The sequence below is a fragment of the Tamandua tetradactyla genome, chromosome 16 (genome assembly GCF_023851605.1).
Source record: "Tamandua tetradactyla isolate mTamTet1 chromosome 16, mTamTet1.pri, whole genome shotgun sequence".
Classification (NCBI taxonomy): domain Eukaryota; kingdom Metazoa; phylum Chordata; class Mammalia; order Pilosa; family Myrmecophagidae; genus Tamandua; species Tamandua tetradactyla.
In genome coordinates, this window is record NC_135342.1 from 37,880,908 (window position 1) to 37,893,302 (window position 12,395).

Below are 12,395 nucleotides of genomic sequence, written 5' to 3' on the forward strand. Positions count from 1 at the left end.
GGCCATATATGAGCAACAGAAGAGGTCCTCTGGAAGTAACTCTTAGGCATAACTATAGGTAGGCTTAACTTCTCCACTACATATATAAGCTTCACAAGAGCGAGCCTCAAGATCAAGGGTTTTGACTACTGACTTGGGAGTCCCTAACATTTGAGATAGTGTCAGGGGTTTCTCTGGTGGTAAAAATTTAATAGTTCATTTTTTCCCCCATCTCTCAGGAACTTTGCCAATACTTTTAAAATATCCGCTCAACATATTCTAGGATGTATCCAGGCATTACATTAAGCTATACTGAATTACTAGCCCTCATTCCCATTCTGGGCTCCATGTGTTTGGGTTGTGCAAATTAACTATTCAGACAGGTTGAGTTAGATTATGTGTGTGCCAATTTGAATCTGTGGCGGGCCCCAGAAAAGTCATGTCCTTTAATCCTCATTCAACATTTCTAGCTAGGAGCTTTTTGATTGTTCCTACGGAGATTTGACTTACCCAACTGTGGGTATTAACTTTTGATTAGATGGAGATATGACTCCACCCACTCAAGGTGGGCCTTGATTAGTTTACTGGAATCCTTTAAAAGTGGAGACATTTTGGAGAAAGCTTGAGAATGACGAGAGCCTCAGAGACATGAGAACTACAGAGTCCACCAGTCAGTGCCCTTTGGAGATGAAGAACACCCTCGGGGGAGCTTCATGAAGGAAGAGGCCTGGAGAGGAAGCTAGAAGATGTCACCATGTTCACCATGTGCCTTTCCAGTTGAGGGAGAAACTCTGAACATCATCAACTTTCTTGAACAAAGGTATCTTTTCCTGGAGGCCTTAATTTGGACATTTTTTATAGACTTGCTTTAATTGGGACATTTTCTCAGCCTTAGAACTGTAAACTAGCAACTTATTAAATTCCCCCTTTTTTTTTTTGCAATGAGGAAACTGTTTTATTAAACAAATGGATGCACATATTTTTACAAAACAGTACAAAATAAGTACTTTCTTCTGCCCTGCTCCAGAGGCTACCACCCCAGAACCTCATATTCTCATAAACATGCTTTTCAGCAGCAGTCAAGACAATAGGCTGAATGAAAGTGCAATTCTGAAAGTAACTCCATATAACAAAGTGGGAAACAAAGACAGGCAAAGGTTAGCAGTCCTTTGGTTAGCTCTCTGGCAATAGGTCCTAGTCCTGTTCATTTTGCCTTAACGAGAAACATTTTAGGAATAGAAGCTCCTGAGCATTTATTTAAGTAACACTGTCCAACTCTCTTGGTAGGTTCTCTTCCAATTCCATCTATCCTGATGTGAACTAACTTATTTGTATCTTCTTCAAGAAATTCTGTCCTGGTTTATATCCCTGATAATTGCCCATTTTCCCTCTGAGCTTCAAAAAATTAAAACAAAACAAGACAAAGAGAAGTGCAATAAGTTCAGAAGGATGTCAGTTGAGACCTTTTATAGATAAAACCTACTTCCTAGAAGTCAACTGGCCAAACTTATGCACAATTGGAGACAACAGATTGTGAAACTAGATCCAACTAGAAAATATTTCACGTACCCAATTAGATCCAGTTATTCCAGTTATTCTGCATCTGTGGATTTAAAATGATCATCATCCACAGTGGAATAGATGTGTCCCTCATTGCTAAGGGAATCCACAGCTTGCTTGATTGAGGCTACATTCATGTGTGGTAGCTGGTTCTTGAGATCATGGAAGTCCAATCCTTCAGGTCTTGGGCAAGCTTTAATCAAACTCAGCACCTGGTTTTGGGCCACAGTGAAGCCATTGGCTGGCATGAAGTTATTCCCACCAAAGTTCCCTGCTTCACCCGTTCCTGGATTGCTGATAGGTGCTCTCCCTGCCAAGGGCAGGTTGTGAGATTTGCTCAGCGTCCTGTGTGCATTGACTACTTCCAGAATATGTGTGGTGAACTCATTCATATCTTCCAGGGGCATGATCTTAAAGGCTACCAGGCTTTTTTTGTTCTGAAAAGATCTCAGGTGGCCAGCCACTTTCACATATGTTTCTGGAGGAACCACAGTATTTTCACTGCTTGCATCATCTGTATCAACCCACTGGCGAACATCCATGGGCGCAGCTGTCATGTCATCTATTTTGTAAACAATGTTGGTTGGAGCCTTCTCTGCATGTCTGATTATGCCCACAATAGTAACTTGTGAAATCTCAACATTCCCAATTTTGAACACTTCATCAACCAGAGTGGCAGAAAGTAGCTGGGATATGGTACAAGGAACGATGTGCTGGGCTCGGGTTCTTGATTTCTTTTCAGCTTGAGAAGGTGTCGGCGATCCGAAGCCCCCAGCGGATTGCATGTAGCCACCCACGCTGCCATAGGTGGAGCTGCTATAGCTGTCAAATCCACTATTCCACATCTTGCTCGCAGCTCCCTCAGAAAGGAGGTCCAGAAGGCTCGGGTCTGGTGGGTCGGCCCGGCACCTCAGGATCCAGTTGCTGCCACAGCGTTTTATCTACTTTTTTCTCTAAATTCCCCTTTTGAAAAGTCATTCCATTTCTGGTATATTGCGTTCCAGTGGCTAGCAAATTGGAACAATATGCTGCAGAAAATTTAGGCCTTGAACAAAATAAACCTCTCTTCCTTTGGTCTGATAGTGTAGGTAAAACTCTAAAATACAGATAATGTTCTCCTTACCCCTGTATGTTGATTTACCTTAGTCCTGACCCAATTAACTTCATTCTTATCTCTAATTGAAACCATATCTCTTTTCCAATTTCTTTAATACTTGTTGTATGTGGCAATACTGACTTTCAGATCTGTAGATCTCCTACTCTAAATCTAAGGTGCCACATAGGTGCCCAAAGTTTCAGGGAAATACCAGGTTATACATGTATGAAACAGTTTCTCAAAATCTGGAGATAACAATCATAGCTCTGGACTAAATATGACTGCTATAAAAGCTTACAGTCCAGGCCCCAATTTTCTTATAAGTATTTTCTAAATGAGACCATACAATATTTGCTCTTTTGTTTCTGGCTTATCTTGCTTCACATAATGTTCCCAGGTTCATTCACATCGTTGCATGTCTTACAACTTTGTTCCTTTCTGTAGCAGTACAATATTCAATTATATGTATTAGCCAAGTTTTCCATTCTACTTCTCAGTCGGTGTATCCTTCAGCCACCTCCATCCATTGAGTTTCATGTATAATGTTCAAAGTCAACAACAGTTCATGTCTCACATTATCCTCACTTAGTTGTACAATCATCAACACTCTCGAGTTTAGACAATTTTCATTGCTCCCAAGAGAAAAATAACTGCTGGATACACCCTCACCAAATACAAAACCAAGCTTCCCCTTAACTCTTGTTCCCCTTCCCTAAATATTTATCCCTAGTATTGCTGTGGTACTGTTGATGTTTTCCTTAACCATAGCCCATAGCATGAAATAATGTTTCCCCCCCATACCCTGATATCATTTACTCTTTGTACAAGATTCTTTGAAGCAGTTCATGCAAGAACTTATGTGTATTCATAGTGTTAATCGGTGGGATACATGGCTCTATACAACCTTCAATATGACAGTAGTACTAAAGAACTGCCTTCTCATCCATCCATTCCCTTACATTTAAGTTCAAACTCATTAGCCAACTGTTCACCCATCTCTAGCTTTGGTGTGTCTCTAAGTCCCTTATATTTTGTATTTTAAGCCTCTGAGTTTACCACTACCAGGGTCATAAAAGCAAAATCATACATGATCTATCCTTTTGTGCTTGTCTTATTTCATTCAGCATTATCTCCTCAAGGTTCATCCATGTTGTCATATCCTTTAGGATGTCATTTCATCTTACTACTGCATAATATTCTATCATATGTATATACCATATTTCATTTATGCACTTAAATGTTGATGAATACTTGGATTGTCTCCATCACTTAGTAATGCTGCTATGGACATTGGTGTGCAAATGTCTGTTTATGTCCTTGCTTTCAGCTCTTCTGGGTATATACTGAGAAGTGGTATTGCCAGGTCATAGGACAACTCAATATTTAGTTTTCTAAGGAACCACCAAACTGTCTTCCATAGTGGTTGAACCATCATATATTCCTACCAGCAGTGCATAAGTATCCCAATTTCTCCACATTCTCTCCAACATTTGTAGTTTCCTGTTTGTTTAATAGCAGCCATTCTTATAAGTGTGATGTGGTATCTCATTGTAGTCTTAATCTGTATTTTCCTTATAGCTAATGAAAATGAGCATCTCTTTATCTGTTTTTTGGCCATTATATTTGCTATTAGAAAAATGTCTATTCATATATTTAACCCATTTTATAATTGGATTGTTTGTTGTTTTGTTGTTGAGTTGTATGATTCATTTATGTATACAGGATATCAAACCTTCATCTGATATGTGATTTCCAAATATCTACTCCCATTGAGTTGGTTGTCTCTTCACCTTTGTGACAAAGCCCTTTCAAGGCATAAAAGCATTTGTTTTTGAAGAATTACCATGTATCTATTTTTTCTTTTGTTGCTTGCGTTTCGTATGTTAAGTTAGGAAGTTACCTTCTATTACTAGGTCTTGAAGTTGTTTCCCTATATTTTCTTCTAGGAGTTTTATGATATTAGCTCTTATATTTACATCTTTCATCCACTTTGAGTTTATTTTTATAGGGTATAAGTTAAAGGTCCCCTTTCATTCTTTTGGCTGTTGGTATCCAATTCTCCCATGCCCATTTATTGAATAGAGTATTTTGTCCCAATTCGGTGGACTTTGGGGCCTTGTCGAAGATCAGTTGACCATAGATTTGTTGGTATATTTCTGCACTCTTGATTTGATTCCATTGGTCAATACTTCTGTTTTTGTGCCAGTACCATACTGTTTTGACCACTGTGGCTTTATAATAAGCTTTAAAATCAGGAAGTGTTAATCTTCCCACTTTGTTCTTCATTTTTAGGATATTTTTAACTCTTTAAGATCTCTTTCCCTTTCAAATGAATTTGATAACTAACTTTTCCAAGTCTTCAAAATAGGTTGTTGAAATTTTCATTGGCATTGAGTTGAATCTGTAGTTCAGTTTGGGTAGAATTGACATCTTAACTACATTTAACTTTCCTACCCATGAGCAGGGAATGTCTTTCCACCACTTTAGATCTTCTTTGATTTCTTTTAGCAATGTTATGTAGTTTTTTTGTGTGTACAGGTCCTTTACATACCTAGTTAAATTAGTTCTAGATATTTTATTCTTTTGGTTGCAATTTAGAATAGAATTTTTTGCGTGATTTTCTCCTCAGTTAGGTCATTGCTTGTGTATAGAGACATTATTGATTTTTGCACATTCATCTTATAGCCCATCACTTTGATGAATTTGTTTATTAGCTCAAGAAGATTTGTTGTGAATTTCTTAGGACCTTCCAAGCATAGAATCATGTCATCTACAAATAATGAAAGCTTTATTTCTTTCTTTCTGATTTGGATGCCTTTTACTTTTTTTTCCTGCTCGATTGCTGTAGCTAGAACTTCTAGTATAGTGTTGAATAATAATGGTGGTAGAGAGCACCCTAGTCTCGTTGCTGGTCTTAGGGAGAAGGCTTTCAGTCTCTCACCATTGAGTACAATGCTGGCTATGGGTTTTTCATATATGTCCTTTATCATATTGAGGAAGTGTCCTTTGATTTCGACCTTTTGAAGTGTCTTTTTTTTTTTAATCAGGAAAAAGATGTTGGATTTTGTCAAATGCTTTTTCAGTATCAATCAAGATCATCATATGATTTTCCCTTTCAATTTGTTAATGTGCTGTATTGCATTGATTGATTTTCTTGCATTGAACCACCTTTGCATTCCTGGTATAAATCATTCTTGGTCATGGTGTATGATTCCTCTAATGTGTCATTGTATTATATTTGGTAATATTCTGTTGAGAATTTTTGCATCTATATTCATTAGGGAGATCAGTTAGCAATTTTCCTTTCTTATAGCTTCTTTACCTGGTTTTGGTATTAGAGTGCTGTTAGCGTCACAAAATGAGTTAGCTAGTGCCCCTTTTTTCCTGAAATTTTTGGAAGAGTTTGAGCAGGATTGGTGTTAATTCTTTTTGGAATGTTTGATAAAATTCCTCTGTGAAGCCATCTGGCCCTGGACTTTTCTTTGTGGGAAGAGTTTTGATGACTGATTGAATCTCTTTACTTGTGATTGGTTTGTTGAGAGCTTCTATTTCTTCTTGAGTCAGTGTAGCGTTTTTATGTGTTTCTAGGAATTTGTCCATTTCATCTAAGTTGTCTAGTTTGTTGACATGTAGTTGTTCATAGCGTTCCTTATGATTTTTATTATTTCTTCAGGGTCTGTGGTGATGACCCCCCCACCACACACTCATTTCTGATTTTGTTCATTTGCAATTCTTTCTCTTTTTTCCTTTGTCAGCCTAGCTATGGAGCTATTGATGTTATTGATTTTCAGGAAAAAAAAACCCAACTTTTGGCTTTGTTGATTCTTTCTATTGTTCTTTTGTTCTCCAGTTCATTTAATCCTGTTTTAATTTTTGTTATTTCTCTTCTTCTATTTGCTCTGGTGTTAGTTTGCTGTTCTTTCTCTAATTCCTCCAGTTGAGCCATTAAGTTCTCAATTTTTGCTCTTTGTTCTTTTATAATTTAGGCATTTAGGGCAATAAATTTCCCTTTTAGCACTGCTTTTGCTGCATCCCATAAGTTCTGATAGGTCATATTCTCATTTTAATTTGTCTCCAGCTAGTGACCGATTTCTGAAGCATTTTTTTTTCGATCTACTGGTTGTTTATGAGTGTATTATTTAATCTCTGTATATTTGTGAGGATTCAGTTCTTTGGTGGCTATTGATTTCCAGGTTTTTTCCATTGTGATCAGAGAAAACTCTTTGAATAGTTTCAGTCTTTCTAAATTTATAAAGAACTGTTTTGTGCCCCAGCATATGATCTATGCTGAAGAATGTCCCATGGGCACTAGAGAAGAATGTATATCCTGGTTTTTGGGGGTGTAACATTCTATATATGTCTGTTTGGTCTAATTTAGTTATCAAATTGTTTAAGTTCTCTATGCTTCTTTGATACTCTGTCTGGTTTTCTACATATAGAGGAGAGGGGTATGTTGAAGTCTCCCATTATCATTGTTGAAACATCTTCAGTTTTGCCAATGCTTGCTTCACATACTTTGGACCTCCTTGATTGGGAGCATAAATTTTTATGATTGTTATTTCTTCTTGGTGAATTGTCCCTTTTATTAATATGTAGTGTTCTGCTTTATCTCTTTATATTTAAAGTTTATTTTGTCTGATATTAATATTGCTACTCCTGTTTTGTTTTAGTTATAGCTTGCATGGAACATCTTCTCTATCCTTTCACTTTTGATCTATTTGTGTCCTTGGGTCTAAAATGAGTCTCTTGTAAGTAGCATATTGATGGATCTTATTTCTTAATCCATTATCTACTCAACTAATCTTCTTAGCCCTTTACTCTTCTCTTCTCCTTCTTGGACTCCGCTGATTCTAATATTTGCGTGCTTCATGTTGTCCATCATTCACCTGAGATCTAATTCAATTTTTTCCGTCTTTTTTGCCATTTGTTCTTTTGTGCATTTGAATCAATTGTCTTGTCCTCTAGTTCATTTATTTTTCTTCTATCTCTTCACATCTGTGGTTGTGTGTTTCTAGTATATTTTTTATTTGATTTACACATCTTTCATCTCTGTGATATCTGCTGTTTTCTATTTATTCTTTCAAGTTCTTCTTTCTGTTCTTCTAGTGTCTTCTTAATCTCCTTTATGTCATTAGCCAATCCATTGAATTTATTTAGTAGAGTTATATGAACATCTTTGATTAGTTGTTCTAAAGTTTGTGTCTTGTTTGGTATTTTAATTTGGCCATTAGACTGGGCTATATCTGTCTTCATCTTCATATGTGTACTGGTTTGAAACTATTATGTACCCCAGAAAAGCCATGTTTTAAAAGATTGATCCAATCTTGTGGGGGCAACCATTTGTTTTAATCCTGATTCGATACTGTAGGGCAGAAACTTTTGATTAGATTGTATTCACAAAGATGTGGTGCACCCAATTTTGGGTGTGGCCTTTTAATTAGATGGAGATGTGACCCCACCCATTCTTGATTAGTCAACTAGAGTCCTTTAAATGGGGAACATTTTGAAGAAACCTCAGATGCAGATGCAGACACATGGAGAACAGTTATTTCCGAGTTGACAGGGACACAGGTGTTTGGAGATGCTTGAAGTGCCGGCAGAGAGAGCAGATGCTCAGACATGAGCAGAGCCAAGCAGACATCACCATGTGCCTTCCCATGAGATGATGAGCAAGCCAGAACTCACAGTTGTGCTCTGGAGGAGCTAAGTGATGGCCCACAGATGCCAAACGAAGAGCCTTCACAGGAAAGAGGCTGAAAGCAACAGAGTCCAGGAGCAAGGAACCAGTAGATGCCAGCCACGTGCCTTTTCAGCTGACATCAGCCTTCCTTAAGTGAAGGTAACTGCTTATTGGTGCCTTAATTTGGACATTTTCATAGCCTTAGAACTGTAAACTTGTTACTATTAAATTCTTTTTTTTTTTTTTAAGCCATTCCATTTCTGGTATATTGCATTATGGTAGCTTTGGCAAACTAATGCATTATTCCTTGTGATTTTTTTTTATTTTGAGGCATTTAATTATCTTGATAGGGTTACTTTGGAAATTGATCTCCCTCAGTCATTTAACATTTTGTTTTTGTGGGACAGGCATGGGGTGGGGTGTGGAGTGTGCAATGGGGTGCATTGGCATGTTAGCAGAACATGTACTGGGCTAGGCACAGGGTAGAGGTGCTATGCTGGTGCCTGGGAGTGTGGGGGGGAGGGGTGTCAGGCCTGGGAGTGGTAGAGCATTAGTGTGTGGAGGGGTGGAATGCAGGAAGTGGAGGTGCAGGGTGTGGGTGTGTGGGGGTGGGCGCATGTGTGCACAGGGTGCAGGGGTCATGGGGATCTAGGTGTGTGGTGGGTTCAGGGCGTGGAGGTAGAGGCGCATCAGCGTGGGGTATGGACACGTGTGTGTGGTGGGTGGGGGGCGGGGCGCCGAAGTCTGGGTAGTGGGGGTAGGGTGGAGAGGTGGGGTATGGATGCGCACGTGTGCACACATGGGATGGAGCATGGGTGCGTATGTGCTCAGTGGCTAGGGTGCAGGGATTGGGAAGGTGGAGCACAGGTGCATGGACTGTGAGGTCTGGCTAGGCATTTGTAGGGCTGTGGGGTACGGATGCGCAAAGTGCACGGGCCACAACTGCGTGGGTCCTGGTGGTGGTGTGTGTGTGTGGGGGGGGCTCAGATTTGAATGTGAGAGCATCTGGGTGCATGGGGCTTGGGTGTGCCATGTGCACAGGGCATGGGGTGGTGCAGAGAGCAGATGTGCACATGCGTGGGGTATGGAGTGGGTGCCCAGGCATGAATGCATGGATCACGGGGCGGGTGGTGCTTGGGGCACCAGGGGCTGGGGCTGGGGTGCGTGGGGTTGGGGAGCAGGTCATGTGCTGTGAAGGGGTGGTGATTGTGGTATGGGCGGAGCGGGGCACATGGCATGGCATGGGTAGTGCACCTGGGTGCGTGTATGTGGCTGCATTCAAGGAGCGTGACTTGGCTTGCCTCCTAGTCCCCACTTTCTTGTCTGTGCACTCTTAAGGGCTCTGGGTGTTCATTTGTAAAGTTGTGCCTTTTTGCAGTAGCTGTGTGGTCTCCGGTTCTCTACATCTCAATTCCTCAGGTTTTTCACCCAGGACCTCCCTATGTTGTGTAGAAAACCTTCTCAGGTCATTTGCACCCCAGAATCACTGTCCCAGTAGTATTTCTGTCACTTTGCTAGCAGCTCCTTGGAGCAGGAGTGAATGCTGCCCATCCTATTTAGCCATCTTTCTTTGACCTAAACAAATATTTATTGATAAAAGGAGAGAAAAAACAAATAGATGAATGTTTAATTTTTATGCTGATATCAAAAGTGAAATAGGGGACTTTTGATATAATGCATGTAAATAATTCCCTTAACATATTTGAGATTGATTGAAAACACCTTGGTCTCAATTATTTTAATTGCCATTTTGTGATTTTTATCCTTTTTTTTCTTTTGGGAGGGGGAATTATCTCAGTTCACACTATTTAAATTCTATAAATAACTTTGCAACAAAAAAGTAATTGCAAAGGTATATACATATAATGGCAATACTTTGGTGAATGTTTTGATAATAAAAACAAATTAAGGTAAAAATTTTTGTTTTTTATTATTGAAACAGGGGAGGTAGATGATCACTGAGGAGAATGTCATCAAGAAGACAATACGTATAAAGACTCATACATATGGGGATATTCTAATTTTAGTGACCAAAGAAAGAGGGAGAAGACAGCAAAGGGTCTGGGAAGTAAATACCAAGAGGCAGAAGGAAAACCCAAAGAGTCTAGTTTCCTGGAGGCCAAATGAAGAAAGTGCTGGGGTGGGGGAGGGGGGGGGCAATGCTTTCAACATTGCAAATGGGGCGACTGATATGAAAACTTAATATGAAAACCTCTTTCCTTCACTGTAGGCTTGCACTCTCCTACTCCTCATATTCACTTAGAAGTTTAGTAGACATCTCAAACTCAACCTGTCAAAAATGCAACTCCCTCCACCACCCCTCAAGATCTGTTTCTTTTACACCCTTCCCCACATCATCTTCCCAGTTTCTCAGACCAAAGTTCCCATGGTTATTCCTGACTCTTTATCTCATACCCCAAATCCAATCTTTCAGCACATTTTGTCAGCTTCACTATCAAAATATAGCCACACATTCCTAGCCACCATATGATTTTCAGTGTAGTTTCTTGCAGAATTCTCGTAATTGATCTGTTTCTGCCATTTTGGCTCTGTAATGTATTCCAGAGTAATTATTTTAAATGGAAATCATATTATGACCTCTTCTATTCAAAATACCCAATTACTTCCCATCTTCCCAGAGTAAATGCCAAGGTCATTACCATGATCTAAAGTCTTGCATGTCTGTCTTTTTCTGACGATTCTTACCTCGTCTATTCCTCACTCTTCTCCTGCCACATTGATCTTCTCAAACAGTGTGGGCACATTCTTGCCTCAGGGATTTTGTACTGGCTACTAGCTATGCTGGAATACTTTTCTCCCAAGTATCCACAAAGCTCACCTTCTTCAAATCTTTGGTCAAATCCTTTTAAGATTGCCACCATACCTTAGTCATTTCTTTCCTCCTTCCGTACCTCATTTTTCCTCCAAGAACTTATTGTCTGACATTGTCTTAGTTTCCCAGCTGCTAAAACATATACTGTACAATGGGTTGACTTAAACAATGGAAACTTAATGGCTTATAATTTTGAGACTGGGAGAAATCCAAAATCAAGGTGTTGGCAGTGCTCTCTCCCAGAAGACTGGGACATTCTGGGACTGGCTTCTGGCCATCCTTCTGTCCTTACCTTTTCCATCACATGGCAATGCACATGGCAGTATCTTCCAGTTCCTTTTACTTCGACTAGCTTCTTCTCCATTGGGCTTTCTCTTCATAAATCCTCCAGTAATAGGATTAAGGCCAAATCTGATTCAGCTGGCCATACCTGAATTAAAAGTAACATACTCAAAATGTTTTGTTCATACCCACAAGAATGGATTAAAATTATAAACCTTTTCCTGGGTTACATAATTCAACCTACTACAGACATCCTACACATTTTCCTTTTCCATTTATTGTTCGTCTCCATTGACTAGACTGTAAGCTCCATGTGGGCAAGGATTTTTGTGTGCTTTCTTTCATTACTCTAACTCTAGAACATAGACTCGTGCCCAGCACATGATGGTTACTCAGTAAAGATGTATTGAATAAATTGATAAGAATGATATTTAGATTGATGTAAAGCAACTTTAATTTCTTAGGTGCATAGTCATTAGGTGCTGGGGAGGTGACTCATTGATAAATATGCAAGGATTTACCAGAAGACAGAAGAAAAAACCAACAAAGCTGAACTCAAGACAAGCAGACTAGTAACTCCCTCTACAGTTCCTCCCACCCTTACTGTATTCAATTTCCAATATGTGCAACACAGAGCACTCATTATAATACTTCTAATTCTCCCCCTCTGGTTGCCTACTGAACAACTCAATAAAAAATATAATTTATTGAATCACATAACTCAATAGTAAGTGGCAGATTCAGCTATGACTGGATCCTGGAGATTCAATATTGTCATCAGAAAACAGTCTGCATCTCTCAACTCTGCTTTCCTGGGTTGGCTTCATTCTCAGGCAGTCTGTCTTTACATGGTGGCTTCTCCTGGGTCTTATTGCAATTGCAGAAAAAAGTTTCTCTTTCCCTTTGCTGTAGCAAATATCCCAGAATTGTGTTACTCTGGGTGGATCATCTTCATTTATGGAACC

General features: G+C 39.4%; 1 pseudogene; it reads right to left on the bottom strand.

Annotated features, from left to right (window-relative positions):
- Window positions 1-1,296: 1,296 nt before the first annotated feature.
- LOC143660267 (replication protein A 32 kDa subunit pseudogene) lies at window positions 1,297-2,486 on the bottom strand (annotated as a pseudogene).
- Between the last annotated feature and the right edge of the window lie 9,909 nt (window positions 2,487-12,395).